This window comes from Manis javanica, chromosome 14, assembly GCF_040802235.1.
Source record: "Manis javanica isolate MJ-LG chromosome 14, MJ_LKY, whole genome shotgun sequence".
Lineage (NCBI taxonomy): Eukaryota > Metazoa > Chordata > Mammalia > Pholidota > Manidae > Manis > Manis javanica.
In genome coordinates, this window is record NC_133169.1 from 52,292,507 (window position 1) to 52,306,681 (window position 14,175).

A 14,175-nucleotide genomic window follows, 5' to 3' on the forward strand; every position below is an offset into this window, starting at 1 on the left:
GATTTCTGCAGCAGGTAACAAAATCTATGGGTAAAATGGCTTACACAATACAGAAATGAATTATTCCACATCAATACTCTGCAGCTGGGGTGGTTCTAGGCATAGTAAATTGGCTCCATTTCTTCTGCTCTACAATTCTCTTGCCTCTGCCCTCGTTTACATAAAGGCATCACATTCAGGCTAGTGGCCAGATGGCTGCAGCAGTTCTGGATGTCACATCCAGGTAAAACAAGGTCTAGGGAGAAGAGGGACCTTTTCTTTTTTTCTTCTCAAAAGCAAGAAAACCTTTCCCAGAAGCCTCTTGCAGACATCCCTTTTATTTCCCACTGGCAAAACAGGATCTATTCCTAAAACAATCATCTCTAAAGGCAATGAGACCTACCACAACCAAGACAAGAATGGATGCTGGTAATTATCATGACCATCACTTTGGTGTTGGCTGAGTATTTCAAGGAAGACAAGCCCTAGAGGATGGTATGATTTGTCTGAGGAAGAAATAAAAATGAAAAACACATAGGCAAAGGAAAGGATGTGCCCAACTGAAGAAGAAAGTCAAACTGCAATCAAACATTAAACACACTGTTAAAAGGAATTTTCTGCACTGTTGTCATTCTCTGTAATTCAAAAATTAACTTAATATCAACAGTCAGTAGATGCAAAAAATGTAGGGGGAGTAGTCCTCTTTTTAGGAAAGGGTTAGGTTAATTATTAGTGGAGACAGTCAGACTCACCACTCCTTGTCAACAGTCATCCACTCAGCTATCTCTGGGTTGAGAACATCCCATATTATGCACAGATGACCACAGACTCACTTGTCAATAGAAGTTGTCCTTTGATGGTATCTTCTCATTTGGGTTCCAGGTTTCACTCAAAAAATCCACACACTCACAACTGGCCCTATTTGCAAATGAAAGCATGCAATTAGGAGGAGGCAAAAAGCTGCAGGGAGCAATTCTCCCCGCCCCCCATCCATAATTAACTGATCCTTGGGAAAACTAACTTAAACACCATGTTCAAACTAAGCAACCTTCATTCGAAAAGTTGTATTGTGTTTATGATAAGATTACCACCCTTTTCCCATCATATAAATTTATTGTAGTGTCCACAGTATACCAGGTTCAACTCACACCAAAGGTCATCCACTGGGCAGAATATCACAAACACACACACATATGTTTGGCAGACCCACACAAGGCAGGCCTACACAGTGTGTTAAAGAATAGTTGCTTATGTTTACAAATCAGAAGACTTAAATGTCAAGATTTCTGATCTCTTGAAAAATAAAGAAATTAGATCTAGCTATTCCCACATTCCCACATGGTAGGAACCTGTTAGTGCTTATTAGCAGTTAATCTTTCAACTGTGCCCTAGCCTTTCAATCCTCCACAGATGTCATCACCCCCTTATATTATAACCTGATTCACAGTTATCTGTCTGGATCCTGTCCATATCTGAGCTCACCAACTCTACTATACACTTGTACTAGCTCATAGAGAACACATAGTAATGTCAAAGGTAAGCATGTTTTACTGCTCTGAAGATACAATATAGCATAAGGATATACTGATTTATGAAATAAATGCTCAAAGGTAAAAAAACATTTTAAAAATTATTTTTCTAGTGCCATCAGAAAATATGAAATAGTTAATAATAAATTATAAAATGAGATTAAAGATGGCGGCATGAGAGGTGAGACAGAGACCTACTCCTAGAACCACATATAATACAAAAATATAATTAATACAACTAACATTGAAAGAGGAACAGGAAAGAAGGCTACCCCAGTCTGCATAAACCTGGAGGAAAGAACAGACCTCACAAAACAGAGCACTCCATTCCCCCTGGCTGGCTACACAGCTCCAATGCTCCCCACCATGATACGCAGATTGCCGCGCCTTCCTCCTGGCCAGCCCACACCAGACCTGCAAACTGGGAAACCCTGCCCTAGCATCAGGCCAGTCAGAGAGAAGCACTGCCTACAGCAGCTACAAACACAAAGCATAGAGGCTTACACCTGTGATTTGGACCACTGGTTCTGGCAGTGGAGACCGGCATAGCAGCCAGGAAGCAGGAAACAACTCTATTCTCCCCCCAGGGACCAGCACCACTCCCCTGAAACCCCTGACATAGCCCCAGGGGCTGAGCAGCTCCAATGCAGAGCTTCTGGGCACTAGAGGACACCACAGACAAATTATGAAACATCAAAGGAACTTGGTTCAAAGCAAAATTATGAATACACCTGAGAAAGATTCAAATGAAATCGACCTCATGAATCTTCCTGAAAGAGATTTCAAAATAGAAATCATTAATATGCTCTTGGAGGTACAGAAAAATACTCAAGAGCTCAGGAATGAATTCTGGTCGGAGATCCAAACGTTGAAGAAACAATGGAGAGTATTAAAAGCAGAACAGATACGGTAGAGGAGACAATAAATGAAATAGAAATTAGGGAAGAGGAATACAAAGAAGCTGAGGCACAGAAAGAAAAAAGGGTCTTTAAGAATGAAAGAATACTGAGAGAAGTCTGTGACCAATCCAAATGGAACAATATTCATATTATAGGGGTACCAGAAGAAGAACAGAGAGAGAAAGGGATAGAAAGTATCTTTGAGGAGGTAACTGCTGAAAATTTCCCCAATCTGGGGAAGGAAATAGTCTCTCAGGCCATGGAGATGCACATATCTCCCAACACAAGGGACCCAAGGAGGACAACACCAAGACATATAATAATTAAAATGGCAAAGATCAGGGATAAGGACAGACTATTAAAAGCAGCCAGAGAGAGAAATAAGATCACATACAAAGGAAATCCCATCAGGCTATCATCAGACTTCTCAGCAGAAATGTTACAGGCCAGAAGGGAGTGGCATGATGTATTTAATGCAATGAAGCAGAAGGGCTTCCAATCAAGAGTACTTTATCTGACAAGATTATCATTTAAATTTAAAGGAGGGATTAAACAATTTCCAGATAAGCAAAAGCTGAGAGAATTTAGCTCCCATAAACCATCTCTACAGTGTATTTTGGAGAGACTGTTATAGATGGAAGTGTTCCTAAGGTTAAATAGCTGTCACCAGAGGTAATAAAAAGGGATAGACAAAGAGTACAGACTATGATACCTAATATGTAAAGAATGGAGGAGGAAGAAAAGAAGGGAGAAAAAAAAAGAATCTTTAGATTCTGCTGGTAATAGCATATTAAGTAAGCTAAGTTAGATTCTTAGATAGTAAGGAAGTTAACCTTGAACCTTTGGTAACCACAAATCTAAAGCCTGCAATGGCAAAAAGTACATACCTATCGATAATCACCCTAAACGTAAATAGTCTGAATGCACCAATCAAAAGACACAGAGTCACTGAATGGATAAAAAAACAAGACCCATCTATATGCTGCCTACAAGAGACTCACTTCAAACCCAAAGACATACACAGACTAAAAGTAAAGGGATGTAAAAAAATATTTCATGCAACTAATAGGGACAAAAAAGCAGGTGTTCCAGTACTTGTATCAGACAAAATACTTTAAAACAAAGAAAGTCACAAGAGACAAAGAAGGACATTACATAATGATAAAGGGATCAATCCAACAAGAGGATATAACCATTATTAACATCTATGCACCCAAAACAGGAACAGCTACATATGTGGAACAAATACTAACAGAATTAAAAGGGGAAATAGAATGCAATGCATTCATTCCAGGAGACTTCAACACTCCACTCACTCCAAAGGAAAGGTCAACCAGACAGAAAATAAAAAAGACAGAGGCACTGAACAACACATTAGAACAGATGGACCTAACAGACATCCAAAGAAGTCTCTACCCAAAAGCAGCAGGATACACATTCTTCTCAAGTGCACATGGAACATTTTCAAGAATAGATCATACACTAGGCCACAGAAAGAGCCCCAGTAAATTAAAAAAGACTGAAATTATACCAACCAGCTTCTCAGACCACAAAGTTATGAAACTACAAATAAATTATGCAAAGAAAACGAAAAGCCTACAAACACATGGAGGCTTAACAACATGCTTCTAAATAATCAGTGGATCAATACCAAATAAAAACAGAGATCAAGCAATATATGGAGACAAATGACAAAAATAATTCAACACCGCAAAAATCTGTGAGACACAGCAAAGGCCATGCTAAGAGGGAAGTATATATTGCAATACAGGCCTACCTCAAGAAAAAAGAACAATCCCATATGAACAGTCTAAACCCACAATTAATGAAACTAGAAAAAGAACAAATGAGGCCTAAAGTCAGTGGAAGGAGGGACATAATAAAGATTAGAGCAGAAATAAATAAAATAGAGAAGAATAAAACAATGGAAAGAATCAATCAAAGCAGGTGCTGGTTCTTCGAGATAATAAACAAAATAGATGAACCCCTAGCCAGACTTACCAAGAAAAAAAGAGAGTCTACACACACAAACAGAATCAAAAATGAGAAAGGAAAATCACTACAGACACCATAGAAATACAAAGAATTATTAGAGAATACTATGAAAAATTATATGCTAACAAACTGGATAACCTAGGAGAAATGAACAACTTTGTAGAAAAATACAACCTTCCAAGGCTGACCAAAGAAGAAACAGAAAATCTGAACAGACCAATTACTAGCAATGAAATTGAACTGATAATTAAAAAACTAAGAACAAAATCCCTGGACCAGTGGCTTCACCACTGAATTTTATCAAAGATTTAGTGAAGACCTAATACCCATTCTCCTTAATGTTTTCCAAAAAATGGAGGGGGGAATACTTCCAAAATCATTCTATGAGGCCAGCATCACCTTAATATGAAAACCAGGCAAACACATGACAAAAAAAGAAAATTACAGACCAATATCCCTGATGAACATAGATGCAAAAATACTCAACAAAATACTAGAAAACCAAATTTAAAAAAAACATCAAAAAGATCATCTTTCATGATCAAGCAGGATTTATTCCAGGGATGCAATGATGGTACAAAATTCAAAAATCCACCAACACCATCCACCACTTCAACAAAAACGACAAAAACTACATGATCATCTCCATAGATGCTGAAAAACCATTCGACAAAATTCAACATCCATTTATGATAAAAACTCTCAAAAAATGGGTATAGAGGACCCATACCTCAACATAATAAAGCCATATACAACAAACCCACATCCAACATCATACTTAACAGCGAGAAGCTGAAAGCTTTTCCTTTAAGATAGGGAACAAGACAAGGATGCCCACTCTCCCCACTTTTATTCAACATGGTTCTGGAGGTCCTGGCCATGGCAATCAGACAACACAAAGAAATAAAAGGCATCCAGACTGGTAAAAGAAGAAGCTAAACTGTCTCTGTTTGCAGATGACATGATATCGTACATAAAAAATCATAAAGAATCCACTTCAAAACTACTAGATCTAATATTTGAATTCAGCAAAGTTGCAGGATACAAAATTAATACACAGAAATCTGTTGCTTTCCTATACACTTATGATGAACTAACAGGAAAGAGAAATCAGGAAAACAATTCCATTCACAATTGCATCAAAAAGAATAAAATACCTAGGAATAAACCTAACCAAGGAAGTGAAAGACCTATACTCTGAAAACTACAAGACACTCATGAGAGAAATTAAAGAAGATACCAATAAATGGAAACACATCCCATGCTCATGGATAGGAAGAATTAATATTTTCAAAATGGCCGTCTTACCTAAAGCAATCTACAGATTAAATGCAATCCCTATGAAAATACAAACAGTATTCTTCAATGAACTAGAGAAAATCGTTCTAAAATTCATATGGAACCACAAAAGACCCCAAATAGCCAAAGCAACCCTGAGAGGGAACAATAAAGCTGGGGGCTTACCCATCCCGACTTCAAGCTCTACTACAAAGTCACAGTAAAAAAGACAATTTGGTACTGGCACAAGAACAGACCCATAGACCAATGGAATAGACTAGAGAGCCCAGATATAAACCAAAGCATATATGGTCATTTAAGATACAATAAAGAAGCCATGGACATACAATGGGGAAGTGACAGCCTTTTCAACAGCTGGTGTTGGCAAAACTGGACAGCTACATGTAAGAGAATGAAACTGGATTATTGTCTATTCCCATACAGAAAAGTAAACTCAAAATGGGTCAAAGACCTGAATGTAAGTCATGAAACCATAAAACTCTTAGAAGACAACATATGCAAACATCTCCTGAATAAAATAAGCAAGAGCAACTTTTTTCTGAATGCATCTCCTCAAGCAAGGGAAACAAAAGCAAAAATGAACACATGGGACTACATCAAACTAAAAAGCTTCTGTACAGCAAAAGACACCATCAACAGAACAAAAAGGCATCCTATAGTATGGGAGAACATATTTGTAAACGACATATCCAACAAGAGGTTAACATCCAAAATATATAAAGAACTCACATGCCTCAACACCCAAAAAGCAAATAACCTGATTAAAAAATGGGCGGAGGATATTAACAGACAATTCTCCAAAGAAGAAATTCAGATGGCCAACAGGCACATGAAAAGATGCTGCACATTGCTAATCATCAGGGAAATGCAAATTTAAACCACAATGATATATCATCTCACACCAGTTAGGATGGCCAGTATTTGAAAGACTAAGAAACAGATGCTGGTGAGGATGTCGAGAAAGAGGAACCCTCCTACACTCTTGGTGGGAATGTATGCTAGTTCAACCACTGTGGAAAGCAATATGGAGTTTCCTCAAAAAACTAATAGTAGAAATACCATTTGGTAAGGGAATTCCACTCCTAGGAATTTATCCAAAGAATATAATTTCTCAGATTCAAAAAGACATATGCACCCCTATGTTATCGCAGCACAATTTACAATAGCCAAGAACTGGAAGTAACCTAAATGTCCATCGGTAGATGAATGGATAAAGAAGATGTGGTATATATACACAATGGAATATTACATAAGAAGAAAACAAATCCTACCATTTGCAACAGCATGGATGGAGCTAGAGGGTATTATGCTCAGTGAAATATGCCAGGTAGAGAAAGACAAGTACCGAATGATTTCACTCATATGTGGAGTATAAGAACAAAGAAAAACTAAAGGAACAAAACAGCAGCAGAATCACAGAACCCAAGAATGGACTAACAGTTAGTTACCAAAGGGAAAGGGACTGGGGAGGATGGATGGGAAGGGAGGGACAAGGGGAGAAAAGCGGCATTACGATTAGCAGACAATGTAGGGGTTGGGGGGCACGGGGAGGGCTATACAACACTGAGAAGACAAGTAGTGATTCTACAGCATCTTACTACACTGATGGACAGTGACTGTAATAGGGTATGTGGTGGGGACTTAATGATGGGGGGAGTCTAGTAACCATAACATCAATCATGTAACTGTAGATTAATGATACAAAAATTTAAAAAAAAAACACCCCCACCCAAAAATAACAATAATAATAATAATACAGCAAAAACAACTTCAAGGAACAGTAATATTGGAAGCCTTATACCACCTGACTTAAAGATTTTTTAGGAAACTACAAAAATCAAGACAGTGTTGTACTAGCACTGAGACACAAATGGATCAATAAAACAAACCCAAGAGCCCAGAAACAAGTCTACAAAATAATGTCAAATGATTTTCCATGAAGTTGCAAAGGGAATTCTCAAAGGAAAGATAATCTTTCCAACAAATGGAGATGGAATGACTGGATATCCATACCTCATCACACAAAATTTAGCTCAAAATGGATTACAGATCTAAAACTATAAAATTTCCTGAAGAAAACATAGGGGAAATTTTCTTGTCCTGACTTAGGCAAAGATTTATTAGATACAACACAATAAACATGACACATACAAAGGTGATAAACAGGACTTTATCAAAATTACTAATTTCTACTATTTGCAAGACACTGTCAACAGAATGAAAGACAAGACACATACTGAAAAAAAAATATACGCTAATCTCATTATCTAAAAATGAACCTGTATCCAGAATATAGAAAAACTCTGACAACTAAGTAGTAAGAAAACCCAAATTTAAAAAGGGATCAAAAATCTGAGCATACTGTTTGCCAGTACATAGCAAACATGCACCTGAAAATATAGCTAACATCATTATTCATTAGGAAAATACAAGTGTTGACAAGCATTTGGAGCAACTAGAACACACATATGCCATTGGTGAGAATGAGAAACGGTAAAGCCACTGCAAAATACAGTTTGGCAGCTTCTTAAGAATTAAACACACACTTACAAATACAACCCAACCATTCTACTGTTAGGTAGTTGCCTAAGAGAAATTAAAGTGTATTTCCACAAAACACTGTTAAAGCAACTTCATTTGTGATAGCCAAAAACTGGAAACAACCCAACTGTTCATCAACAGGTGAATGGATACATCAAGTGTGGTATAGCCATCCAAGTATTACTTACTGCACACAGTAAAAAATAACTATTTTATACTCATCAACATCTACAAATCTAAGAAGCCACACCAAGAGTATATACTTTAGTTTTTTTATATAAAGTTCTAAAATCTATAATGAGAGAAAGCAGTTCAGCTGACTACCTGGGAATAAAGGTAGGTGGGCAAGAGGGAAGGCCTATAAATGGATGAAAAGAAACATCAGACAGATTTTCAATATCTTGAGTACAGGAATGGTTTTACAGGTACATATGGCAAATTTTATCAAACATCAAACTGAACACTTTAAATATGTGCAATTAATTTTAAATTCAAAACAAAGTAATTCACTGCATATTAATAACTGGTAGCAAGACGAATTAACATGAAAAGCAGGACCTTTTCAATGTATTGTTTGAAAATCATGGGCATGATCTTTCTCTTCAGAAAATAACTCTTTGAAAAGCATAGTATCTCAGTGCTAAGGATCAAAAACATATCTAATCATAAAGTGAACATACCAGAAACATCACACTAACCTACTATAATTTGGCATGGGCAAAAAAGAAATTTGGTGGATTTCAGTGTTACTCATTCAGTTGTAGTCCACAAAGTTCCTCACTCTTTCATTACATTTGGTAGGAATTAGATAAAAAATATTAAGATGTTTCATTTAAAAAGACATTTTAATGTAATCATTCAATTAGCATTCCTCTGGGTATCACTATTAAGATGTACATCAAAATCTGCTTAGAATTAATGAAGAAGTCATGAAATCTGATCAAATTAAATTGTTTAATGCTGGCACGACTTGGTGCCTTTTACATCACATTAAATGGCAATTATCCTCCATCTACCTGTTACTTACACTGAGGGATTGAGCCAACTGCATTATTTCCTTAGCTGCACTTAACCACTAAATTTTATCTTAGTATCAAAAGCGTGAAAGAGTGTATGTACTCCCACTGTACCCATACATTTCTATTTTCCAAGTTAATCAGTCTCAGTTCCATCATATTGCTATGAAAAAAAAGGCCATTTTAAAAGACATGAGCTAACAGTGCTACCTTCAAATACTTTCAGGGCAGTCAGAGAAAATTTATGCTGGTCTGCATCATCCCAAACGGCAGAACTAGACTGACTGAGGGGTGGCTGTGTGTTTTACACACTGGAACATCTCTCTGGGTCTCTGCTGACTAAAGGTAGAATGTCTTGCCGCGGGATACCTAACAGCAGATAATGAGGATAATGATTCAGAGGTCCCACAGATAGTTGATTCAGACCAACTTTGTGATTCCTTCCAATCCTTAGATCCTCTTACGAATATTTTTAAAAATCTGCACTTATATGGTCAAATCCACTCCAATTCAAAGCCTTAAGTTTGTCAAACTACAAAAAGCTAACATCCTAAGTCTGGCAGTAACATTTTTGTTTAGTTTCCACTTTTCCCCAATGGATGGTAGCTTAAATTATCAGGTGGCTTGACCCTATCACTCTGATGTAGAATGAAGAATACGTGCTAAACATGTCCCATATCTTTGCTCATTTCATGTCAATGCCAATTGCTTTTTTCTTCCTAAAGAAACATAGATCTGGTAGGGATAAAGACCTGTAACAAACCTAGTCCAATTTCTTCATTTTACAGAATCAGAAAGGTAAAGAAATTTGCCCCTAATCTCATAATAAACCAGTTTTATGTCTATTAGCACTGCAATAAATCATTGCCAGTTATTTTCTCCAAAGTAGACTATAAGGAATATATAACCTTTAAGGCAATTTGGGCAATAAAGTCATAGCCATTGCTGACACTGAAGACTCAAGACACCCTGCTTTGCCTCTTGCTATTGTTTGCTGGTGCTGTTAACATTTCTGAACCCTAAAAGTGTAGGATGTAGTAGAGTTACAGCACTAGATACTGAGGGTGTATATGTGGTATCTGTGAATGAGGCAGAATTTTAACAAGGGGAAAGAATATATTTCCAGTTGCTGGGGTTTCGAATCTGGTGGAAATAAGATGGCTTAATAAGAAACAGAAAGGCAGTGATGAGGTAATAAGATATACTACTGGTGAGAATGCAAAATGGTACAACCACTTGGGAAACAGTGTGGTAATCCTTATAAAGGAACACATGTGCCCAAACAAACCCATTCCCAAGAAAAATTAAAACATACATCCACATAAAGAATATGAGCTACAGGAGAGCAGTAAAGAAAACAGGCTCTGGCATCAACCTGACAGAGTTTGAATTCTGGCTCTGCCCCCTTACAAGACGTGCTGACGTTAGGCAAGTTATTCACCATGTCTCACTTTCCTAAACCATAAACCGGAAATACCTCATAAGGTTGTTGTAAGGTTTAAATAAGGTTAACACCTGTAAAATGCCCAGAACATGGTCTACCTTAAAGCCTCACAAGTACGGCTATCAAAAGGGGCTGGGGTTTAATGTACGATGACATTAGGATAGCAATTTTCTTAGAAAGTCAGAGGACATTTCCAAATACATATATACTGTGACCCACAGCAACTGTGGTACCATGTAGTTGAGTTTACTTGGATTTTGTTGATGGCCAAAATTAAGCCACTTCATTGTTTCTAAGTCTGACTGCTATGGAGAACTGTAGGCAAGATATGTTATAAGATTTGGTTTCATCAACTGTATATGAAGACAATGTCACTTACTTCAGATGATCATTTTAAGAAAGATAATTATTGTGATTAGATTAGTTAACCATTAAACTGCAGGAGTTAGGGGTGCCTACCTACCACGCAGCCAAAAATCCTTGTATAATCTTTGATTCCCCAAAGACTTTACTAATAGCTACTGTTGACCAGAAGCCTTACCAGTAACAGTCGACTGACAAATATTTTGTATGTTACTCGTATTATACACTGTATTCTTACAATGAGCTAGAGAAAAAGTTTCCTCAAATTGCCACAAATCTCCAAAAATTTTTCCAATACATGCCCTCCACACCCAACCACACCCCAACACACACACACACACACACACACACACACTCTCTCTCTCTCTCTCTCTCTCTCTCTCTCTCTCTCTCTCTCTCTCTCTCTCTCTCTCCCCCCCCCCCCCACTGGCTCTCCTATTCGTTGCTTCACATACAACCTGTAATTCCATCCTCCTCAGCAATGTCATGTTTTCCAAACCTAATCATCTCAAATTTTGATCTGTTCCTTCAATCTGAATGCCAGAAAAAAACCTAGGGTCCTAAAATCACAACCACCAACAGTGAATTAAAATTTTAGCTTTAAGGATAGCTACATAACAGGGAATTCCTAGAGACACCACCTTAACCCAAAATAGAAAGCCTCTAGTAAGGTGAATTTCAGATACTGTTGACTGCTGAGTAGAGGAGATCATTTGAGAACCCTCTTCACTCCTCAAATCAAACAAGTTAGGTGGGTTTCTACTAAATAAATATATCAAAACAGCCTTGACTTCCCTTTTTTTTGCTAGGTCCTGAATAATCCAGTCAAAACAAACAAAGGCTCTTGGCTCAAATATTAAATAACAATTCTTAAGGGTTTGTCCTGTGCCTTCCTTTCAATGTGAAAATGTTCCCTCATAAATTACTGCTATCACTACCCTGAGTTCAATTACCGTATGTACACCTTTCCAGCCAAAGCTCCATCTCCAGCCCTATGCTCTCCAGCTGAGGTGCCCTTCAATTTAACCTTACATATCCACGTGCATATAGTACACCCCCCCCCCAGATAGGCCACCTACGCCTCAAGCTTAATATTCCAATTCCCCTTCTTCCCCACCACTTCGATTTCTTTTCATTAAATTTTCTCATTTACCCTGTTTCCTATATTTCCATCTCTTCCCCCACAATCAAACAACAACCAAATTCTCTCCACTGTTTTTCTTCCCGACCCTACAGCCACTAGTCAAGGTCTGGCTACCACCGTCATTATCTAAAAAATACCATTAACAGCTGCTGATCTGGCACCCAGCCCCTCCAACCTATTCCATTTTGGGTATAATGATCCTTCTAAAATGAGTATTTGGTCATGGCTTTTTTTCCCCTAACTCAAAACTCCCTTTAATAAATCACTATTATCCTCAAGAGCAGTTCAGCTCCTTAATATGACTTCTAAGGGATTATCTGATTTCATCCCCACTTTTTTCTTCAACCCCATTTACTACCTCTTCCACTCAATGCCCCTTTAAGTGTACAACCCAACCATTCTCAATTTCTTTCTGCTCTTCACAAACACAAAGCATGCTCTCTCTCTTGCCTATAAGCATCACACTGTTCACTCTACACCTTGCATACTGTCCAGAACTCGATATGGCCTTCACTTCCTTCAGGGAACCTTCCCCAACACCCCAAAGCTGTCAGACACTCTTCCAATGTGTTGTGTGCCCTCTCTTCAGGACAGAGGTTATCAATCCTGGCTTCACCTCTGAATCACGGGAGCAACTTAGGCCCAAAATTTCAGATTCAAAAGCTCAGGAATATGGCATCCTGTTCTGGGTGCTCTATCTTGAGACATTAATAAACTACAATGTATCCAGAAAAGACTAAGCAGGATGGTGAGGAGACTTAAAATCATGTCACATAAAGCACCATTACAGAAACCAAAAAGATTTGGCTTAGCAAAAAGCACAGGGGAGAATATGACAGCCTTCAAATATGTGTAGGCTTCGGCATACAGCATGTGAAAGAGGAAGCAGATTTATTGTGGGTTGTTAAAGAGGGTGGAACCAGAGACACCCCAGAGAAGCTTCAGGAAGGTACTTTTGGTTTAAAACAGGAAGAACCATCGAAAAGCACTAACTGATCCCCAAAAGACAGTGAGTTGTCTAGAGAAGTAGTGAATTCATAGTCACAAGAGGTTTTAAAGATCAGGGACACTACAAAGATTCCTACATTTGGGAGAATGTCAGACTAGACAACATCAACAGTACAAATCAATTCCAAGATTCTGACACCTAAATTTATAAAATACTTTAATGCTGTAGAATGACTAGGTGGCAGCTGAACTAAAGCACATTACCCTAGCCTACCCTAATACAAAGCATAGTTTCCTATAAAGAAATTAGAGTAATTGTTAGAAAATAGCTGGATACTTTACATTTCTTCTGTATTTTCTATAATTCTATATGAAGCATTTTCAATGAGATTAAAAGTGGGGAGAGTTGCCTATTTTTTATTTAACCCTGTGTAAAAATCCAAAATGAAACCTAGATGCTAATTGGTCAGTTTATTCAGATAGAATGCTTATTTTTCAAAGGGAAAATGACACCCAAAAAGTTTATTTAGGATGCAGTAACTTTTAAATAAAAGATTTTGCAGACTAATATTTGGTTTCTGGTTTATACATGAGGAAACTGGAAAGACAAGCAAGAATTTAAAAAGATTTCCTGATGCTTTATAGAATTATAATTATATGCAAGAAGAAACACTACTGAAAAGAATGAAGTTAAAAAAAAGACTCTGCCCTCTGTCATATCTGATTTTATCTTGAACTTAAAATGATCTGCAAAGAAGTCATTTTTGCACGAGTGAGAAAATGCAAAAAAAGAATATAAGGTAAACATTTTAAAAAACATAATGTCTAAATTAGTACTTCACTGTCATTTTTAACTCACTACTATTTACAATGTCCATACTTTTATTTTACAACAGTTAGAGGAAAAAATATTCTTTCACTAAAACATTAGCTTTAATAAATATGACACACCCCTTAGATTTTATTCAGGGAGATGGGATGGTCTTTTCTCCCCTTAGGAAAAACTTTTCCAATAAGA

General features: G+C 37.4%; 2 protein-coding genes across 3 annotated transcripts in view; both read right to left on the bottom strand.

The window, feature by feature from the left end:
- Positions 1-14,175, bottom strand: part of CDC42SE2 (CDC42 small effector 2) — a 147,043-nt gene that overhangs the window by 109,957 nt on the left and 22,911 nt on the right. The gene's annotated exons all lie outside the window — the stretch shown is intronic.
- LYRM7 (LYR motif containing 7) overlaps positions 813-14,175 on the bottom strand; it is a 112,352-nt gene continuing 98,989 nt past the window's right edge. For both annotated transcript variants that reach the window (XR_012125156.1, XR_012125155.1), the window contains one exon: positions 813-897. The gene's annotated coding sequence lies outside the window, so the exon portion shown is untranslated. The remainder of the gene's footprint in view (positions 898-14,175) is intronic.